The 22,342-nt window shown below is 40.3% G+C and overlaps 1 protein-coding gene across 4 annotated transcripts in view; it reads right to left on the reverse strand.

Annotated features, from left to right (window-relative positions):
- LOC118889654 (synaptojanin 2 binding protein) overlaps positions 1-22,342 on the reverse strand; it is a 93,397-nt gene that overhangs the window by 66,095 nt on the left and 4,960 nt on the right. For all 4 annotated transcript variants that reach the window (XR_005018591.1, XR_005018590.1, XM_036841622.1 and 1 more), the window contains exon 2: positions 20,044-20,115. The gene's annotated coding sequence lies outside the window, so the exon portion shown is untranslated. The remainder of the gene's footprint in view (positions 1-20,043; positions 20,116-22,342) is intronic.

Genomic DNA, 22,342 nt, shown 5'->3' on the forward strand with positions numbered 1-22,342 from the left:
ATATGGAATCTAAGAAAAAAAAAAAAAGGTTCTGATGAACCTAGGGGCAGGAGAGGAATAAAGCCACAGACGTAGAGAATGGACTTGAGGACACGGGGCTTGGGGGAAGAGTAAGCTGGGACGAAGTGAGAGAGTAGCATTGACATATATACGCTACCAAATATAAAATAGATAGCTAGTGGGAAGCAGCTGCATAGCACAGGGAGATCAGCTTGGTGTTTTGTGACTACCTAGAGGGGTGGGATAAGGAGGGTGGGAGGGAGACGCAAGAGGGAGGGGATATGGGGATATATGTATACATATAGCCGATTCACTTTGTTATACAGCAGAAACTAACATAACATTGTAAAGCAATTATATGCCAATAAAGATGTTAAAAAAAGAAAGGAAAAAGAAAAAAACTGTAAAAAACTACAACAAAAAGTGTTAGAACTATAAACAAATTCAGTAAATTTGCAGGTTACAAAATCAACATTCATTTCTGTACACCAAGATCAGTTGCATTTCAGACTTTCTGAGATACAAATTAAGAATATAACCCCTTTATAATAGCTTCAAAAATAATCAAATACTTAGAAATAAATTGAACCAATAAGACAAAATAGCTATACACTGAAAGCTATAAAATATTAATGAAAGAAATTGAAGAAGAAACAAGTAAATGCAAAGCTATCCCATATTTATGGATGGGAAGCATTAATATTGTTAAAATGTCCATACTACCCAAAATGATCTACAGATTCAATGAAATATCTATCAAAATTCCAGTGGTATTTTTCACAGAAATAGAACAAATAATCCTAAAATTCATATGAAACCACAAACAACCCTGAATAGCCAAAGCAATCTTGATAAAGAACTAAACTGAAAGCATCACACTTTCAGAATTCAAACTATATTACCAACTATAGTAATCAAAACATAATGTTATGACATAAAAACAAATACATTCACCAGTGTAAAAGAATAGAGACACCAGAAATAAATTCACACATTATGGTTAAATAATCTTAGACAAGGACACCAAGAAAAAACACAACGGGGAAAGGATAGTCTCTTTAATAAATGGTGTAAAAAAAAACTGGATAATTACAAGCAAAAGAATGAAATTGGGCCCTTAGACCATACACAAAAATTTACTTCAAATGGATTAAAGCCTGAAATGTAAGACTTGAAACCGTAAAACTCCTAGAAGAAATATAGGGGAAAAGCTCATTGATATTGGTCTGGGCTATGAGTTTTTAGATCTGACACCAAAAGCACAGGCAACAAAAGCAAAAATAGACAGTGAGTCTACGTTAAACTAAAAGGCTTCTGCACAGCAAAGAGAATAATGAACAAAATGGAAAGGTAGCCTATGGAATTGAAGAAAATATTTTCAAACTATATATCTGATAAGGGATTAATATCCAAAATATATGAAGAACTCATACAACTCAAAAGCAAAAACAAAACAAAGAAAAAAACAAATAAAACCCCATTAAAAATGGGCAGAGAAACTGAATAGACATTTTTTTTCTACAAAGTTGTACCAGTGGCCAGCATCTCTGAGGATTAATAAATACAAAGCTGAGTGTCTGTACTTTATAAACACTTCTCCATTCTACCTAGAGCTCTGGCTCTATCCATCTTCCTCCTGCTAAGTAAGCTCCAGATGAGTCTGTTTTATGCTGTTTTACATACTGATGCTTTTTGCTCAGTCTCTGCCTCATAGGGTCTCTTGCTGTCTGCCATAGACATCAGCCCACCTTTCAAAGGCCTCATTACTCCCACCACACCATGTCCATGTGCAGAAAGCAACCTTGCAGATAAAGTCCAAATGGAGATGGAGATCTCAAACAGGTCAATCCTAGGCTCTAAGCATTCAACTTTTCCCTGCCTCTCCTCCTCAATGTCCCTTGCTTTTTCTTTCCTGGTTAAGAGGAGTACAGAATCTTCCTGTAGGCAGCAGTCACACTCTGGGCTTCCAGGAAGAGGAAACTAAATGAAGGAAAGGAGAGGCAGTATCTGGGGACATTTTCACTTAAACTCCACTTTCGCTTCTGTAAGCCTCTTTCAATTGAAGTGACTATGCATGTATGTAAATGTTTGATATGTAAACATGTGATTATACACACACCCCTTATTTGGATCAGAGCTGAGATGCCCGCTGTGAATGAGATGCATTATTCTAAGGGCCTTACCTATATTTACTTTTTTCACCCTCCCAGATAAGGAAAAATGAGACCCAGAGTGTTTAAGTAACTTGCACTAGGTAGAGACTAGTGTCAAGTTAGAGGAGACTTCCCAACAAAGCTTCCTTTACTGTCATTGAATAGATGAGGATACATAACACAGGCTTAACCACATCCTTGGCTTCATGTGTAGCTTAAAGATCTATAGGAAATAACTTTATTGGGGTTTCTACTTGGAATTGGGATATAGCCATACCTACCTAATGGTTGGGGTAGCCAAGCCATTGGGAGGGAAAGAAGGACCCCATAAGTGATGAAGGAACCAGACACCCTGCGTTGGAGTCAGCAGCGATGCCTGAATGGCAATGGCAATGAGTCTACCCTTGAACACGCCTTCAGCCAGCAACCCCCACTCCTTTAAGCAAGCATGTGTAAACCCAGGGGGAAGAGTGGACACTACATTAAAGCGCTGTGCCACCAGACCCTAAGCAACTCCCCTTCCAAAAGAGTTGAATGCAAAAGGAAGTGCCTCCTTACCAACAGCTGATTCAGAGGTGAGTAGCTCCGGGTGGCATCAAGATGGAGAGCAGGTATCCAAATCCTAACCGGAGCTGGAGCAAAGCAAGGTAGCACCACCACACTGGGAGTGTCAGGAGAGGTGGTCAACCCAGGATGGTAGATGTGCAGAGGAGAGAGAGTGAGAGCTGACAGACTCAAGATGACCACAGAACAGAAATGCAGAAGAGGGCCTAGGAACCCAGCTTCTAAGCTGACATCCTCCAGAGCAGAGGGCGAGTTCTGATGAGGTGTACCATGGCCCTGCCCTTTGGGGAACACCTAAGAGACACGCATGAGGAAAGCCTACGATCCTGCCATTTGCCAGATCGGGGCTGTTGAAGACCAAGGAGCCAACTGCTCAGATGATCGTATCCAGGACCCCTAACTGGGATGTCCTCAGGTACATTTATGTTCTGGATGCACAAATATATACATGTATGTGTGTACGTATAACATAATTTCTTTCCGTGTAAGATATATGCTTTAACGCCTTCCTTTCTTGAGTCTCAGTTTCCTCTTCTGTAAAGTCAGATCATACTTGGATTCCTTTCAGCTCTACTGTTTTGTCTGAGTAAGTGATTTGGGTATTGTGCTGAAAATCTTTCAGCAAAGATCACTATTCTTCTATAATGGCCCTCATTTCTGTTTGTTAATTCCCATCCTGGTGGCCACCCCCCAGGTTCATATCCTTACCCCCTTATTCCTGGACTATCTGCTCACCGGTCTCTCAATTTCACCCCTCCCTCAAGTGATTACTACCACATTCCTCTTTTCAACCCTACACTGTCAACGAATTGTTTGATTCTGAAATCTTCAGGGGTTCCCAATGCCAATGTGAAAAAGGTTCTCCACAGTATGACCTTAACCAACTTAGTTTTCTCACTCCAGTTACCACTCCATTTCTCTACCTCCCTCAACTGCAAAATATTCCTCAGAAGTTTTCTATATTAGCTGTTTTCACTTCCTTACTTGCCATTCTGTCTTTAATCCACTCCAATTTGGCTTTATCCCTGCTCCTCCTCTGAAATGACTTTCATGGATGACCTTCATGTCGCCAAACTCAAGAAAATAAGAAAGAGCTGCAAGCTAGAAAAAAATGAAGCATAATGGGTTTATGTAAGACAACGGGGTTTTTGAAAAGCATGAAGTCAGCATTGGTAGCATATACTATATAAAAGAGGGTAGATAAAATTGAGAAAGTATTGGATTTAGAAACTAGTGGGTCACTGATGATACCAGTAAATGGGTAAGGAAGAAGCTGAAGCAACAAATTCGATATATTTTTTAAGAGGTTCATAAAAGAAGGAAAAGAGAAAATTATTAGTGTATACCTGGTACTTTAAAACCCTCTTCTGTATGTTGTTCCATAAAGATTACTAATATTTATCAGAGGATACAGTCCACTTTGAAGTTATTATAGTAATTATGGGAAATATATAATAATATGCTGTTCTTTACATAATATTCCTACAAGGAAAAGAGGATGTATAATATTTACTTAAGTTCATTCCAGTAGTTTTGTTGTGTTCAAGAATATTGAATCCAATATTTTCTGTCCGCTTGACTCCAACTGTGCCAACAGGTCAATTAGTATATTTGACAGGCCACCAGGGATAAGGTTTATAACCCTTCCCAAACACAGACTATTTAGTGTTTTAAATTAAGTGGGCTCTCTCCTTGGCCTCATTAGTATAATTAACTCAGATTGGAAGGCCTACCTCGTGTTCCAAACCTTTATCCAAATTATGCTGTTTATGGACAAGACTGAGGATTGCAAAAGCAAATAAAGTGCCCAAGGTCACACAGCAAATAAAGAAAGTTATCTGGATTCCAACTGGGGTATAACTAATTCCAAGACCTAATCCTTTCAGTGTTATACTACTGTCTACTTGCATTCCCTTGAGCAATGGAACAAGACCCCATTCGCAGGACACTCAGTGTAGAACGGGACACAAATACATAAAGAACACAATTGCATATCATATATGCAGTGATACATGAAGGGTACGTACAAAGAGCTGTAGAAACACAAAGGATACCTTGTAGTTTTAATTTGGATCTCTCTAATAATTAGCCATGTTGAGTGTTTTTTGGCCATCTGTACATCTTTTTTGGAGAAATGTCTATTTAGATCTTCTGCCCATTTTTTGACTTTTTTTATTGAGCTGCATGAACTGTTTGTGTATTTAGGAGATTAATCCCTTGTTGGTCACTTCATTTGCAAATATTTTCTCCCATTCTCTGGGTTGTCTTTTCATTTTATTTATGGTTTCCTATCACCTCACACCAGTCAGAATGACCATCACCAAAAGGTCTACAAACAATAAATGCTGGAGAGGGTGTGGAAAAAACAGAACCCTCCTGAACTGTGGGTGGGAATGTAAATTGGTACAACTGTTATGGAGAACAGTATGTAGGTTCCTTAAAAAACTAAAAATACAACTACCATATGATCAAGCAATCCCAGTCCTGGGCATATATCTGGAGAAAACCATAATTCGAAAACATACATGCACGCCAATGTTCACTGCAGCACTATTTACAATAGCCAAGACATGGAAGCAACCTAAATGTCCATCAATAGAGGAATGGATAAAGAAGATGTGATACATATATACAATGGAATAGTACTCAGCCATAAAAAAGAATGAAATAATGCCATCTGCAGCAACATGGATGGACCTAGAGATTATCATACTGAGTGTAGTAAGCCAGACAGAGAAGGACAAATATCATGTGACATCACTTATATGTACAATCTAAAAAAAAAAAATGATACAAATGAACTTACTTACAAAACAGAAACAGACTTACTGACTTCGAAAACAAACCTGTTGTTACCAAAGGGGAAAGGTTGGGTGAGGGATAAATTAAGAGTTTGGGATTAACATATATACACTACTATATATAAAACAGATAATCAACAAGGACCTACTGTATAGCACAGGGAACTCTACTCAATATTCTGTAATAACCTATATGGGAAAAGAATCTGAAAAAGAATGGATATATGTATATGTATAACTGAATCACTGTGCTGTACACCTGAAACTAACACAACATTGTAAATCAACTATACTCTAATATAAAATAAAAATTAAATTAAAAAAAAAGAATCATCTGAAGGTCTTGTTAAAATACTGGTCTGGCCCCTTTCCCCAGAGATTCGGATTAGAAGATATGAGGTGGGGGGCTTCCCTGGTGGTGCAGTGGTTGAGAATCCGCCTGCCAATGCAGGGGACACGGGTTCGAGCCCTGGTCTGGGAAGATACCACATGCCGCGGAGCAACTAGGCCTGTGAGCCACAACTACTGAGCCTGCGTGTCTGGAGCCTGTGCTCCGCAACAAGAGAGGCTGCGATAGTGAGAGGCCCGCACACCGCGATGAAGAGTGGCCCCCGCTCGCCGCAACTAGAGAAAGCCCTGGCACAGAAACGAAGACCCAACACAGCCAAAAATAAATAAATAAATTAATTAATTAAAAAAAAAAAAAAGATATGAGGTGGGGTCTAAAATTTGCACTTTTAACAAGTTTGCAAGAGATGCTGTTGATACAGGTCCAAGGACCACCCTTTGAGAAGTACTGCTCTACTTCAGTGCTTCTCAAACTTTCCTATGGGAATGCCACTGAGAGCAATGAAGCGGGAACTAGACCCCTGAGAGAAGTGGGGCATGGGATAAACGGACTCATTAAAAACTCAAAATTCTGTTGGGAAAAAAAAAGAAAAGAAACACAAAGGATAACACAGCTACCACTTTGGGAGTCCCTACCGTTTGGCAGACAGGGTGCTAAACATTGTATATGTCCTGACAACAACTACGTGAAATACGAATTAAGCCCATTTCACAAGCTAGGAAACTGACTCATGGAGATGCCGAAAATTGTACAATTATTAAGTAACTAGATTTAGTCCCAGTGATCCTGAGAAGAGTCATGGTGTAGTAAGTAGAAGAAAGCAGGCTTTGTAATCACCCAGATTTAAGTCAAAATCTGCCTCTGATATGTTAATTTTGTTGCCTCCTGCAACCCTATCACCCTGGAGAAGGACTGCCTAAAAACTCCCAATCCACGGACCAGTCTTCTGGCCTTGTGCATTACACATACCCTGCGGTCTCCATCCGGCCAAGCCTAAGACCCCACCCCTTCCGGAATCCCGCTGGACACTTCTTCCTCCAGACTCTTACTCTCACCTCTTCAATTACATCACCACCGTGGGGACTCCGAAGCGAAGGGTCTCGTTCTTGCGCAAGGCGCCCATCACCGCATGGGCAAACATGACGCCCTGCCAGACAAGCCCTGCGAGGCCTCCTGAATCCCAGAGATTTAGAGTCCCTCCCAACAAGGACATCACAGACTCCTGGCCTTAAGGCGGCTCTTTGTTCGTGGCCCTCTTCAGATACACCTCCATCAGGCAAAAGCAATCAGTCCGTCATCATGTACTCATACATCTGTCCTGAAATTGCAGCGTCCACAGTTCGGTTCCAGCATGTGGGCTTGCAATTGGGATTTAGAGGCTCATATTGAGTTCGCCCTCCCCAGCAAACTGATAGGGAAACTGGTAACTCCCATGTTCCAGGTCTTGACCAACCTCTTCTCAAAACACTCCCTAGCACATAGCTGCTAGATAAAATCAGCCAAGAAAAAAAGTTGGTTTGGAGCTAGTATATTAACAGCCTGTATGACTATTTGTGGGATGGGTAGTTTACCAGATTAATTAAAAAAAAAAAAAGTGCTATGAGAGTTTAGGTCGAATGGTAATTGGTATAATGTCTTGGTATCAGTGAACCTTTAATGCTAGTGCTTTTACTGCCAGATAGCCTATAATCCTCAGTCATTTATGAATGTCTAGTTTCCACTCATTCAACAACCACCCAGCACATTTTTCTGTGGGTCATTAGAAGGCTAGAGGAACACAGAGATGAAAAGATGATCCCTGCCTTAAAGAGGCTGGCAATCTAATGGGCATGCAAATGAGCATGTGCCTGGAGCACATCAGTAGCTTGGGAAACAGACCCACGAGTGCCATTTTCCAGGGTGAGTCAGAGAAAACCTCACCTACCAAGGGCTGTTTGAGATGACATAATAGTATAGAGCGCAGGTGACAGACACATTTCCCATGCTATCACTGAAATCTTTCCATCTGTTCCTGCCTCTCTATTGCCACCGAAACATTCCTGGCTTAATCCCTCATCATCTTTCCACCAATTAAAGTTGCCCCTAAGTGGTCTCCAGAGAAGAAACTCCTGATCTCCCTCCTGCCTTTACACTGATCTAATAATAGCCATGTGAACAGAACTACAGTGTCAAATATGGAGGAAAAAAAGAAAAGAAACTTATGATTTTCAAGTCTATCTTTGACACTGCTGAAAGTTACCTAAACGATATAAATGATGATAGGATTCTCCTGCTTTTGCCTTCAGTGTTCATTCTGATTTTCTTAGCAGGGAATATCAGGCTTTTTGTAATATGACTTTGATCCGACTTCCTGCCACTACCCCCTATTCACTCCATAACTCCATCCTGGAGGAGACACCATTCCTCGAGTATTCCATGAACTTCCGCAACTTCAAAATGCAGCTCCAAGGGAACCAGGATCATGAAGCCACCCCTTCTCTGCAGGTGGTGTAAGTTAATCCTTCCTCAGAAACCTGGACTCATATATATCACAAGGCACATATCATAGTCTGCTTATTTTTAATGTATAAAGTTGGTGACTTCAAGATGCATTGATATAAGCAACATGAAAAGAGGAGAGAGCCTTACTGTTTCAATCCCCAGCATCTAGAAAAGTCCCTAGGATATGGCAAGTGCTTAATAAATGTTCACTGAATGAATAATGATGTAGTTGATTTCATTAAGTCTTCTATGTCAGTGCCTTGATCAAGTGGGTGCTGTGAAGGAGCTCTGAGGCACACTTTGTTTGAAGGCAACTTCTTCCCTGTTTCGGAAAAAACACAGCTGGAATGAGCCAGAGTAGGTGAGTTGAGGTTTTAAGGCCTCTCTTTCTATACTGCCCATTAGAAGAGCCTGAACTACTCCAAGTGGGGCCTGTTTGACATCCTTGGAGTTGCACACTTGGACTAAGCACACTCTCTAGGGCACAGAAATGGACAGCCACTGCAAAAACGCTGAATACATGTAGGGAAATGTTTCTGAAATTTTAGCACAGGAGTGTTCAAAACAATCCTCTTCATAGCTGACTCCCTAGCTGCCTTTAATTTTACTTCTTTTGCTGCCCATGTGCCACATTCTACATTTCATCTGCCTGTTTCTTTATTTAGATGTGAAATGTAAGAACATCTGAAGGAAGGCTTTGGCTCCAATCAGATGCATGCCTCAACCCAGCAGGCAGAGAGATACTTGTATGTAAGTCAGATCATGTCATTTTCCTGCTCAAAACCCTCCAACAGCTCACCATTACCTTTAGAGAAAAGCCAAAGACTTGAAAATAGCCAGAAAGCCTATGACCTGTCCCTTCTTCCTCCCTTTACCTCTCACTTCATCTCTCCAGGTCCTCTCCCTCTGAATCACTTGGCTTCAGTACTATTTACCTCCTATGTTTCTCCAATCACACTCCCAATTCAGGACCTTTGCACTGGCTGTTTCCTCTGCTTGGAATCCACTTAACCCAGATATGCACATGACCAATTTCCTTACTTACTTCAGATGTTTAGTCAAATGTCATCTTCCCTATTTAAAATTTTAACCTGCTGTCCTTCCCCCTGTAGATTCCCAAATTCTGTCATCTTTCTTTACTTTTTTCCCTATAACACTCATCAGTTTCTAACATACCATAGAATTTAGTTATTTACATGTTTATTATGTCTACATCTGGCTGCTAGAACACCAGGTCCCTGAGAGCAGGGATCTTCTTCTGTTGTTAACATTGTTGTATTCGAAATGGGAGACATTCGAAATGTTGCCTGGCTCATAGTAGTCACTCCATGAATAGTTGTCACATTAATTAATCCTTTGCCATCTCTTCTCTGCTGGAATTTGTCCGTAGTAGAAGCCCCCGATCTGCCTGACAGGTGACTTCCTAACATTTTATTCAGTCCAGGATCTCTAATGTTTCTGCTGCCAATAAAGCGTTTTGTGCCTTTCCTTAACCTCACACGGTGATAGAAACAAAAACTGATCGGCAATTGCTTTGCAAAATTCCCACAGTTGGGGACCGTATTTAAGTCAGCCTCATCCTGACCAGCCTCAGACGAAATGTTTCCATTCCTAGCATATTTTTTCTTCATAGAACTTATTTTCACACTGTAACCACTGTGCCTATCAGGAATGTAATCCCTAGAACCCAGGTGTACTTTTGTGCATCGCAATGTACCATAAAACTGATTTGAGCACAGAGGCTGGAACCTGAATTTAAATCTGATATCCATTAGTGGATGAGATCAAAGTGAACTTAAATGAGCCCATTCCCGGCAAAAATTCAATGAAAATCATGGTGAGTCAGGGTGTATAACCTTTTAATTCATCTGATTTTTATGTTACAGAGATTGGAATTAAGCTCAGGCTAATTCTCAATTCTAGAGAAACAAACTATAATTTGGCTCGGCACCAGGGATGCCCTCCAGTCATGGTATTACAGTTCCTTGTGCTAGGGATGACAGCTAAGCCTGCTCTCAGATGTTGGAGGCAGGCAGCAGTTTGCCCAGCAAACCTTCAGAGACTTCCTCTCCTCTGACTTGTCAAGTGCTGGGAACTAGTCTCCAAAAGAGAAGAACTGTTCTACGCTGGTACTCTTTTTCCAGTCCCCTCCCCTATGCCTCACTGTCTACCTGATGTGGCAGCACTGGAGCTCTGGGGCAGATATAGCCATGAGTGATGGTGGGTGGTCTGGGAATGGCAGTGTGAAATGTAATTTAAGAAACAAGCTCCAGGGCTTCCCTGGTGGCGCAGTGGTTGAGAATCTGCCTGCCAATGCAGGGCACACGGGTTCGAGCCCTGGTCTGGGAGGATCCCACATGCCGCGGAGCAACTGGGCCCGTGAGCCACAATTACTGAGCCTGCGCGTCTGGAGCCTGTGCTCCGTAACAAGAGAGGCCGCAATAGTGAGAGGCCCGCGCACCGTGATGAAGAGTGGCCCCCGCTTGCCACAACTAGAGAAAGCCCTCGCACAGAAACGAAGACCCAACACAGCCATAAAATAAAAAATAAATAAATTAATTAATTAAAAAAAAAAAAAAAAAAAAAAAAAAAGCTCCATTGTGTGGGGGGGTACATTTTCCATAACAGGTAAAAGAATAAATAGTCACAGGACTTCGATTTCACTGGATATGGACTGGGTTATGAAATGAAGTAAATGGGGCTTGGGATTTGGGAGTGGAGCCAGATGGGTTGGAGGTTGAGAGGTAAATGCTCATTTTCTACCCATTACAAGTTCCAGCAAAACACCCACCTACACACACACACACACACACACACAAGAGCACAGTGTCACAAGACCACAAGACATGTCAGTGAAATGAAATCCATTCCCTCCTTGAGGTCTGTGATCTGACACAGATCTGGGACAATCCCTAGAGATCGAATCTAGTCAATGTTCGGGAAGATAATGAAATGGAGCCAAGGAGGTTAAGGCTAATCCTGGGATCACACACTGGACTCTCTGCACACCTGGTGCTTACAGACATCACTTATACACAGATACGCTCTCCCTCACCCAGGCTTTGTACCCACGGGACAAACACTCTCCCTAACATTTATGTGTCCCTGACTTGTCTGTTTTTCTGGAGTCATAGGTAATATTGTGCGTACGGCCACTGCCTTTCTCCTTGTTCACACACATCCATCCATTCATTCGATAAACATTCTTAGCACATGTTCACCTAGCGTTGTTACAAATGCCAAAAACACTGTACCAGCTCTCAGAGGCTTGTTTCCTCACCTACATTCACAAATAGAGACATGCAGACTTTATCACCTTTGGGAAAAACATAATGCTTCCCACTCAACCCTTTAAACTGAGGGTGAACAGAAGGACTGTCTTCAACTGGTAGTCAGGGTAACTGAATTTCAGTCCAGAATCTTCCACTAACCATCTGTGTGACCTTGGGCACATCGCCTTTCTTCTGTGGCCTCATCTCTCTTTTTTGTAAAATGAGGATCTGCGTCGAAGATGGGTGATCTTAAGCTTCTTTCTCATTATCGCCTTCTCTAACTCTCTGACACTTTAATAAATGTAGGCCCTGTACCAGTTGTCAGAAAAGCTGAAGTTATTAGATGGGGGAAATTGATGAAGAACCTGGAATTTTTTTTTTTTCTTAGTGGACTGTAGGAGATAGTATTTTCTGAGGCTGCATCAGAAACAGTGGCCTGAGCCCGTGGGATGGTATAGCTTGGCTATCTGTACAGGCCTCTCTGGTTTTCACATACTACAACTTCAGAGAAAGTTCATGGTAAAAGCAATTAACAGAGCATAGCAAAGGAAGAAGGGGAAAAAGGTGACAACTGTGGTGGCTTCTTGTCCTTCTTTGATGGGGAAGGATGAGGGAGGCAGCAGGTAGGGGAGTGAAGGCTGCCCTTGAGGCCTTCACAGTGTTGTAAAATGCAAGGAACTGGTTAGGAGTAGACACCTTTACAAGGGTTTCGTCAAGATTTTTTCCTGTGTGTTTGAAAAGTGTCATACTCTAGTATAAGTAGTCTGCTCACTCAGGCCCCCTCCCATAAAAAAATCACCAAATAAACCTTACAGAACCTCACTGCTGAACCTTTGCTAGCGAAGTGCTGGAATTTCTGCAAGTTGGGCGTCTTCTCCCAGACAGTGTCCAACGTAGGGTTTGGAGTTTCTTATCTTGTTCTCCCAGTGCCTGAGGAAAACTTTGATTTGCCCAAAAGAGATTCCCCAGGTCAAGGGAAATGCTCTTTGCAAGGACATTGGCCCTCCAGTGCACAGGAGTGAACACACCACTGGGGATATGATACAGACTGGTGACGTATACTGAGGGCAGGCCTCAGAGCTAACTCCCAGGGCTGCTGCCCCAGACGGCCTCTTCCCCCTCAGGCACCCACCGTGGGGGATTGGCTGGTGCACTTGTGTGTGCGTGCGTGTGTCTATATGTGTGTCAGTATGCTTGCGGAGCAGCAGGTTCAAGGACCAGCAGGAAGATTTGATCATGACTTCCTAGAGGCATCTGATGCCAAGGAGCCCTGGTTTCTTGTGGTTAATACACCTTGGCAAGGGGAGGGGAGCCAAGAAGGAACAGGAGAGAGGTGAGCATGAAGTGTGAAGGCAGAAGGATATAGATGAAGACAGAGAGTAGAGCCCAGCTCAGACAGAGGGGGTTGGCGCCTCCTAGGAGCACCAGATGTGGAAGACGTTCTCATCTGTAGTTTCGCTGTGGAATCCAGGGCATATGTGGCTCTCCTGGGCTGCAGGCATCAGCCACTCTGTGGAGAGGCAGCTCTACACAAGGAGGATGCAGTAGCTGAGGTAGCCAAGGCAATTCACCCAGTCTGGAGTCTCCTGGTCTCACAGGAGGTAAAGGGACAATGCAGAGAGAGAGAACAAAGCAGGACTGATGACTATGGGACCCCTCTGGAGAGTGCACCCTGCACCAGAGCTGGACTTTACTTAAGAGGTGGACCCCCAAATTCAGTGCTCTGTGGTCTTAGCACACCCTCCAGTGGTGATGGCAGTGACTCCAAAGCTTTCCCACACCAGGATGATTTCTGTTGGGAACACCACAGACTACTTATGCCTCTCAACACTTTTGCCCTCAAATTCTAGTCTCCACTTTCCCAGTCTAGAGGAAATCGAAAATCCCATTTCAGAAACCTTTTGTCCACCTTCCTTCTATCATTTGGTGACGCTTCCAGCCGGTTAAATATTGTTTAAGGGTCAAAAGGCAGAAAACAAACCAGAGAAATATTTTAGAAACAATTACCGGAAGCAGTGATTTAGGATAGAATATCTATCATCTGTAAACAGACTGTTTTTCATCTACTGGTCAGTAATAATAGCCACTCTTTTATCACCTATGTTTCCTTTCCTGAGTTCCTTACATACCTCACTTAGGTTAACTGATATAAAACAACCACAAAACTCCAATTCACAGACAAGGTGACTGAGACTTAAGTGGGTTATGTAATTTGTATAATATTTGTACACAGTTTGTAATCTGACAAACTGACAGAGCCAAGATTCCAATTCAGGTCTATCAGTTTGCATGCTTTCCCACTGAACTTTGCTGTCTACAGAAGAGAAAAGATTATTTAGATAGATCTTTCCTTTTTTTAAAAAAAATTTTCCTTCTAAATCTTTATTTCAACAATCAATTATAATATAAAAAGCATTTATTATACAAAACAAGATTTGAGAAAAAATACAGAAACATAAGTTTAACTGTTACTAATTTAATAGACTGCTGAGCAATGCTGTTAAAATACTATCCTTGATGTGACATTTTGATAAGAATTTTTGTTGTTACTAACAATTCCTTCCTATTTAATAATAGCTAACATCTGTAGAGAGCTTTCTCTATGCATAATTATTGGCATCATTAGCTTGACATCAGTTAGCTCCCATCAACTCTATGATGTCTCTACTGTGATTATTATTCCCATTTTCCACAAGAGAAAACTGAGGCACCAAGTAGATCATCTTTCCAAGATAATACTTGTGTATTTAATTTATAGGATATAACATTCCTCACTATGATTCCTCACTGGTTCCCTGTGGCAGAATGAACTTCTGAGGATGGGTGTGCTGGTTTGCAGGAAATGGGGAAAAGCTAACTTGCTGTGCGCATGAGAGTAATGAGTTTGAAGTGGGATGGGGAGAAGGGAATGAGCTGGGAGGCAGAGCAAGAGAAGACCCAGAAAGAGAAAAGACAGGATCCATTAAGGCTGGGCCCTACAGAGGGAAATGGCTAAGTGAGAAGAGGATACAGTACCCATGACGGAATCTGTGGGAACCAGAAATTTAGTAAGTGTAATTTTTGTCACTTGTTTTATGGTATGCAGTGTAAACATTCTCTTCTTTATGAAATCTTCAGTAAATTTTACATTGATTACTAATACTTTGTGTCAGAAAGCTGAGTTTTCTTTAGGGTGGAGAACTCAAAGACATAACCAATCAAATATAAATTGAAATGCTCCCATGGATTCTCAAAGGCTTACTGTCTTAAATCGGTATATTCATTCCTTACCAGGAGCTTGGCAAGACCTTACAAGGAAAAAGGACTTGCACATCAGGTCAGCTCTGAAAGCACTGTCTTTGGTATTGTGGTGGAGAGAGGAGAGAGAAGAGGAGATCAGGCAGGATACTCAAATATTCTCTGCCCTTGAGGTTTACAGTCTTACCAAATCCTAATGCCACCCCTATAAGTGTCCTATAGCCATATGAGTGCTGAACTCATTTATTAGTTATAGTAATTTTTAGTGAATGCCTTAAAATGCTCTATATACAAGATCATGTCATCTGCAAACAGAGAAGCTCTGAAAACCAGTACAAGTTACCCTTTTGTGAGGGACACATACATTTATAAAGGAAATCTCCATTTATAAGTGTCTCCCTTTTAGTACCAGGAAGAGAAGGATGATTCTAAATCACAACAAACTTCTACCAATCGAGAAGGCACCCACTTAAATCTGTGTAACAACCTTACCCTTTTACTGTGTTTTTCCCAGTAACCTCTCATAACTGCCCTCCCCCTCCAACATCCTTCTTCTGTCTTCAGATAGTATTTAAGGTGATGGTGGGGAAAGTTTTACTCACTTTTCCTGGGTATCGCCCATGTATACAAGAGGTATACATGTTATTAAACTTCTGTTTGTTTTTCTCTTGTTAATCTGTATTTTATTACAGAAGGATCTCAGCCAAGAATGTAGAAGGGTAAAGGGAAAATTATTTTTTCTCCCCTACAACTGACTCAATCACTCTGAAAAACAGTATGGAAATTATCAAATAAAGGTGATAATCCAGCAATTCCTTTTTTGTACACATGCAGCAAGAAAAATATACAAGAATGTTCACAGCAACATTATTTTCACTAACCAAAACTGCCAAGCAACCCAAATGTCTAAGAGTAAAATAGATAAATAAATTATGGTATAATTAGTGGAATACCATACAGCAATGAAAAAATCATGGGGTCAGCAACTATGGCCCATGGACCAAATCTAGTCTAATATCCATTTTTGTCAGTAAAGTTTTATTTGAACACAGCCATGCTCATTTGTTTTTGTCCATGGCTGCTTTTGTGATACAACACGAGATTTCAATAGTTGTGAAAGAGTGTAGCTCACAAAGCCTAAAACACTTACTACCTGGCTCCTTACAGGAAAAGCTTGCTGACCCTGAATTTAGAGCTAAAATAGAGATGAATTTCACATACATAATACTGGGGGGAGAAAAAGGCAATCAACACAATGATAAGGCAACCTACTGAATGAAAGAAAATAAGTGCAAATCATATAACTCATAAAAGGTTAATATCTGAAATATATAAAGAACTCATACAACTCAGTAGCACCCCCCCAAAAAAATCTGCTTAAAAAAATGGGCAGAGGATCAGAACATTTTTCCAAAGAAGACATACAGATGACCAACAGGTAGATGAAAAGATGCTCAACATCACTAATCATCAGGAAAATGCAAATCAAAACCACAATGAGATATCACCTCATACTTGTTAGAATGGCTATTATCAAAAGGACAAGAAATGACAACTGATGGAGAGGATGTGGAAAAAGGGAGTCCTTGTGCACTGTTGGTGGGAATATAAATTGGTACAGCTACTGTGGAAAACACTACGGAGATTCCTGCAAAAAATGGAAAATAGAGTTACCATATGGCCCAGGAATTTCACCTCTGGGTATTTATCTGAAGGAAATGAAATCACTATCTTGAAGAGGTATCTGCACCCCATGTTCACCACAGCATTATTCACAGTAGCCAAGACATGGAAACAACCTAAGTGTCCATCGATGGGTAATGGATAAAGAAATTGTGATGTGTATATACAATGGAATATCATTCAGCCATAAAAAAAATGAAATCTTGCCATTTTTGACAACAGGGATGGACCTCCCCATTTTGACGACAGGATTATGCTAAGTGAGATAAGTCAGGCAAAGAAAGACAAATACTGTTTGATTTCACTTACATGTGAAACCTGAAAAACAAAACAAATGAACAAACATAACAAAACAGAAACAGAGTCATACATACAGAGAACAAACAAGTAGTTGCCATAGGGAAGGGGGGAAGGAGGAGGAGAGAAATGGGTAAGAAAATTAAGAGGTACAAACTACCAGTTACAAAATAAATGAGTTATGAGTATGAAACATACAGTGTGGGGAATAGAGTCAGTGATGATCTCACTTGTATTTGGAATCTAAAAAAACACACAAACAAACAAAAAAAACCAAGCTCATAGATACAGAGAACAGACTGGTGCTTGGTACTATAATTATTCTCATTTTCATTATCTGAATCCTAAAAAACATGGTCATGATATTTACAATGTTAAAAATTAAACAAGCACTATTTCTTTACAAACTACAACAGTCAAGCAAAGGTTTAAAAAAAAAGACTGTTAATGCTCAGGATTACAATGCACTTAATTGTACACTTAAATCATATTACTTGGAGTGATGCAAAAGCAGATAATCTATTACTGTGGATCCACAGTTGTTAGCATTAGGAGTCAGGAGAAAAAAAGAGCAACAGCCATAATGAAGGCAGATGAGCTATGTCATATCTATTTCACACTAGAAATTGAAAGCTATTGCTTTCAGCTTATTTGTTTAAGCCCACCTCATGGGTTCTGTACTTTCCTTTCAACCTTCCATACCCACGACTGAAAAGCAGGAATTTTTACGTCCTGGGACACTGGATTTTCAGGCCTAAAATCAGGACAGTTCCAGGCAAACTAAAATGGCTGGTCACTCTGAATCAATACCGTCTTTTTCCACCCTCCTCAAAACTTCTCAGCTGTACTTATCCTTTATCCTCTCTTGATCTTTCTTAACTGAATTTGTCCTCTCAGCCACAGTCTTGACCCCCAGCCCTTGACCTTAGCAATCTTTCCCTCGACTCCTCCTTAATCTCAACCTCTCAACCCTTGTAACAACTGTCAACCTCAATCAATCTTACCTTCTCAATTCCTCTCAAATTTAATCCACCTTACCCTCTCAACCTTATTTGAACTCAACCTCACCTAAACACTGACTCTTGACTTCACCTGAATCTGACTTCTCAACATCAACCAACCTGGACATCTCAATCTCAGTAGGTCTTGTTCTCTGATCCTTCTCACCTCAACTTTGTCCTCTCAGCCTCCTTCCATAGACCTTGACCAATCTCATCCTCTTAACTTCAATCAACCTCATTTCTCCCAACTTTGTTCTCTTTACTTCGACCCCCTCGTCTAGACCTCTTCTGTTACTGCAATCTCCCTCACTCTCTCTTGCTATGAAAATTTACCCAGTCCTCAAAAGCAAAGCCTCAAGTCATCTGATATTTATTCAGATTTTAATATTATATGTCACTATCAATTTGCTGCTAAAAATTTTTCTGGAACCCATTCATTTCTATCTTCATTGCAAATGTTTCATTTCAGATTCCATTATTGTTCATCTATACTACTGCCAAAGTGTCTTAACAGGTCTCTCCATCTCCACTTGAAACAATCTCTTCCCTTCTATCTTGCTCCCCCAATCTCCCCTCTATGTTAGCCACTCTATGTTATATAATACTAATCATTTCCATCATTTACCTAACTCTTACTCATTCTTAACCTTAATTCAAAGGTTGATACCTCTAGCAGACCTTCTCTGATACCCCTTTCCCAAGTCTTAAACCATATGCCTCTCCTTGAAGTTCTAGAAATGTTTTACACAGAGTTCCAATATAGCATTTCACTGGGCATTGTTATATTGTATGTTTGGATACATTTTTATATTAGATGTCTCCCAGCCTTGATGATGCTATAAGCTTTATAAGAACCAGTTTCTTGAATCTTTATCTGTAGGATCTAACACATGATAAACACATGACAAATATTCAATTATTTTTCAAATATGTGCATGACATCCCTATTCCAAAAGTCAGGTTATTATAACTTTCATCTTAAAGGAAAAGGGAAAAAATTCCTTAATACAATAATTGGGATGCTAACAGAAACTTTAAAACTCATTTCATAATTGCTCTATTCCCTCATAAAAACTATATATTCCTTTTAAATTTACTATTTATTCTAATACCTACTGTCTTTAAGACTAGCTAGCATTGGTATTTCTCTTAAACCATAAAATTAACTGAAAACAATGAATAGGCCTTTAATACTCTAATTTCCTACCAACATTACTGAGGTCTGCTAATGAAATACAGCTGACCCTTGAACAACACGATTTTAAACTTCGAGGGTCCACTTATACAAGGATTTTCCTCAATAAATAACAGTTGGCCTGCCATATCTGCGAGTTCTGCATCCGTGGATTCAACCAACTGCAGATCGTGTAGTACTGTAGTATTTATTGAAAAAATTGCCAAGATATGGGAGCAACCTAAGTGTCCATCAACAGATGAATGGGTAAAGAAGATGTGCGGTGTGTGTGTGTGTGTGTGTGTGTGTGTGTGTGTATATACACATGTATATATATGTATAATGTAATCTTACTTAGCCATAAAAAAAGAATGAAATTTTGCCATTTGCAGCAACATGGATGGACTTGGAGGGCATTATGCTAAGTGAAATAAATCAGACAGAGAAAGACAAATACTGTATGATATCACGTATATGTGGATTCTAAAAAATACAACGAACTAGTGAATACAACGAAAAAAGAAGCAGACTCACAAATATAGAAAACAAACTAGTGGTTACCAGTGGGGAGGGGGGAGAGGCAATAGGGGTGAGGGCGTGGGAAGTACAAACTGTTGGGTGTAAAACAGGCTCAAGGATATAATGTACGACATGGGGAATATGGCCAATATTTTGTAATTACTGTAAATGGAAAGTAACCTTTAAAATTGTATAAAAATTTTTTTAAAAGAGCCCAAGATCATATATCAATCTCTTTATTTTAACAGCTGTTTGTATTATTTTTATTTTATTTATTTTATTTTTTGGCCTCGCCATGCAGCATGTGGGATCTTAGTTCCCCAACCAGGGATCGAACCCGTGCACCCTGCGTTGGAAGCGCAGAGTCTTAACCACTGGACCGCCAGGGAAGTCCCCATATATCAGTCTTAAAAAGCAAGATAAAACTCAAGACAGCTTAGTTTACTGAGTATTCGTGTCTCATAAACCAGAACATACATGTACACATGTCAAACTCCAATGACAGTTCTTACTTTAATCTTCGCAGCATCATAACGGATTTGTGAAAACTCACGAAGACCAAAAGAACCTCCAACAATCAGCAACTGAAACAAGACAGGGAAACAATTAAACAAAATAGAAGGGCAGAATTCGGTCTATCTATACATTACTTATCTGAACACCAACAGTGGCAGATTATACAAAATCCTATAGATTATTTTCCCTGGTGAGTTACCATTCATCTTTTCAGAGTAGACATAGTACACACTATCACTGGGAAACATTTTAGCACATGAGCAAATACCAAAATCATTACCCCCATCTGTACTTGACCTTATGATTTAAATATCACCATCAGAAGCATTATATTAGTTGATTCTTACAAAAGACCTATGAGCTAAGGGAAAAAGAATACACTCAATAGATGAGGAAATAAAAGCACAGCCAACTAAATGACTTGCCCATGATTGTAATGGGTAAATCCAGGAATAAAATCGTGGCCTTGCTTCTTCAAGACTAGAATTCTTTCAATTTTATGATTTTGCAAAATAGGACAATTAGAGAGCATTTTTCTCCATTTTCTAACCAAGTGATAAAACAATCTCATGAAATACGTTACCCTTCTCAGTATGTGGTACACCTTAAAAGAGCCCATGAATTGCCATTGCTGCTTTAGCATCTCCTCCGATAATCTAATGGGCTTTACTCTCATCCTAAAGCTGTAAAAGTCTAGCAATTTGTAAAAAAATTAAGTTTGATCTCTACCATCAATATATTAATATTACCAATTAAAGTAATACAAACAGATAAAAACACTGTAAAATATAAAATTCTATAATTTTGAAGTTGGAATACCGACAAAACCTTGAGGCTATGAATTTAAAAACCCAGTAAATCTGACCACATAAAAATTGGTCTCTTACCTGCAAATAAATGAAATAAAAAGGACATAAAATCAAAGATAACAAACCAGGAAAATATCTGGTTATATATAACCAGATAATACTTCTAATGTCAATATGCAATCATTCTTTGTATAAGTAAAATAACTTTTTTGTCTCTTGGTGTAATGAAAATGAGACACGCTGGGACCTGGGACCTGGGACCCTTTGCTGCAGTGCTTGCACCTGGACAAACTTCTCCTCCAGCAACAAAATACAAAGAAAGTACAAGGGACTAAAAATTACTGCAAGCATGCACAGTTGGGGCAGATTATGGACAATAAGATACAAAAAGACCAAAAACCCAACTGCCACTTCTGAAGAGCAGGGAGCAAAACAGGGTGTCAGGAGCAAAAGCAGGGTACTGCGCATGCCCCTGCACTCAGCACCACCAAAGGGTGGGGCAGACCGCCTAAGCCCCCCTTTAGCCCCACCCATGGACACATCCCTACGCTCACCCCATATAAGGAATCAGCTGGCCCCCACCCTCAGGGATCAAGCAAGGGAACCTGTTAACTGTTTTTGCTCCCCCCTGCAATAAAGCCTTGCCTGAATTTCTTGTATGGCCTCTTATCAATTTCTATTGATTAAGGAAGGCCAAGAACCCCGGGTGGTAACAAAAAGACACACCTGTGATTTTCCTAACTCCTTCTCAGCCTCCCTTATTCATTCTTCCTCACCTTCCCATCTCAAAATGTCTGAGTATCTCAAAAGGCTCAGTCTTCACACCTTTCTACCTATTCACAACCAACAGAGTCCCTAGGCAATGCCATCAGTTCCATGGATTTAAATAGCTTCTATAACCTAACAACTTCCAAATGCACATTTTCAATGGGAAACATCCCGCTGAAGTGAAGACCTGCCCTCCTACTTGACATCTCCACTTGAAAGTTTAACAGGTATATATAAATTAACATGAAAAAATTCTTGATTTTTACCCCAACACTCTTTCTGCCCCAATCTGCTGCTACTCAATCTTTCACATCCCAATTAAGGTCAAATACTTTCACAAATTACTCAAGCCAGCTTCTCTGGAGTCATCTTTAGCTCCTCTTATTCCTATCTCACATCTAATCCATCACTGAGTTCTGTCAAAATATTTCTTGAATCTGACAATTTATAACTATATCTTCTTGTAATATTCTAGTCCAAGCCACCATCATCTCTTTCTGGACCACTGTCATCACAATACCCACATGTAACATAATAAAGAATTTGTCTGGTCTGGTCCTGGGTTCTTGGGAGGGAGCTACTCACTGGAATTTCCTGAGTGACAGGAGCATCTTTGTATTAGGACCATAACTGAGATTATGCTAATGAGGTGACTCATTGTGGGTCCCTAGATAGTCACAGGATAGAGGCTGGTCATGCTGGGATGATAACCATGTGA

This window comes from Balaenoptera musculus, chromosome 2 (assembly GCF_009873245.2).
Source record: "Balaenoptera musculus isolate JJ_BM4_2016_0621 chromosome 2, mBalMus1.pri.v3, whole genome shotgun sequence".
Taxonomy (NCBI): Eukaryota; Metazoa; Chordata; class Mammalia; order Artiodactyla; family Balaenopteridae; genus Balaenoptera; species Balaenoptera musculus.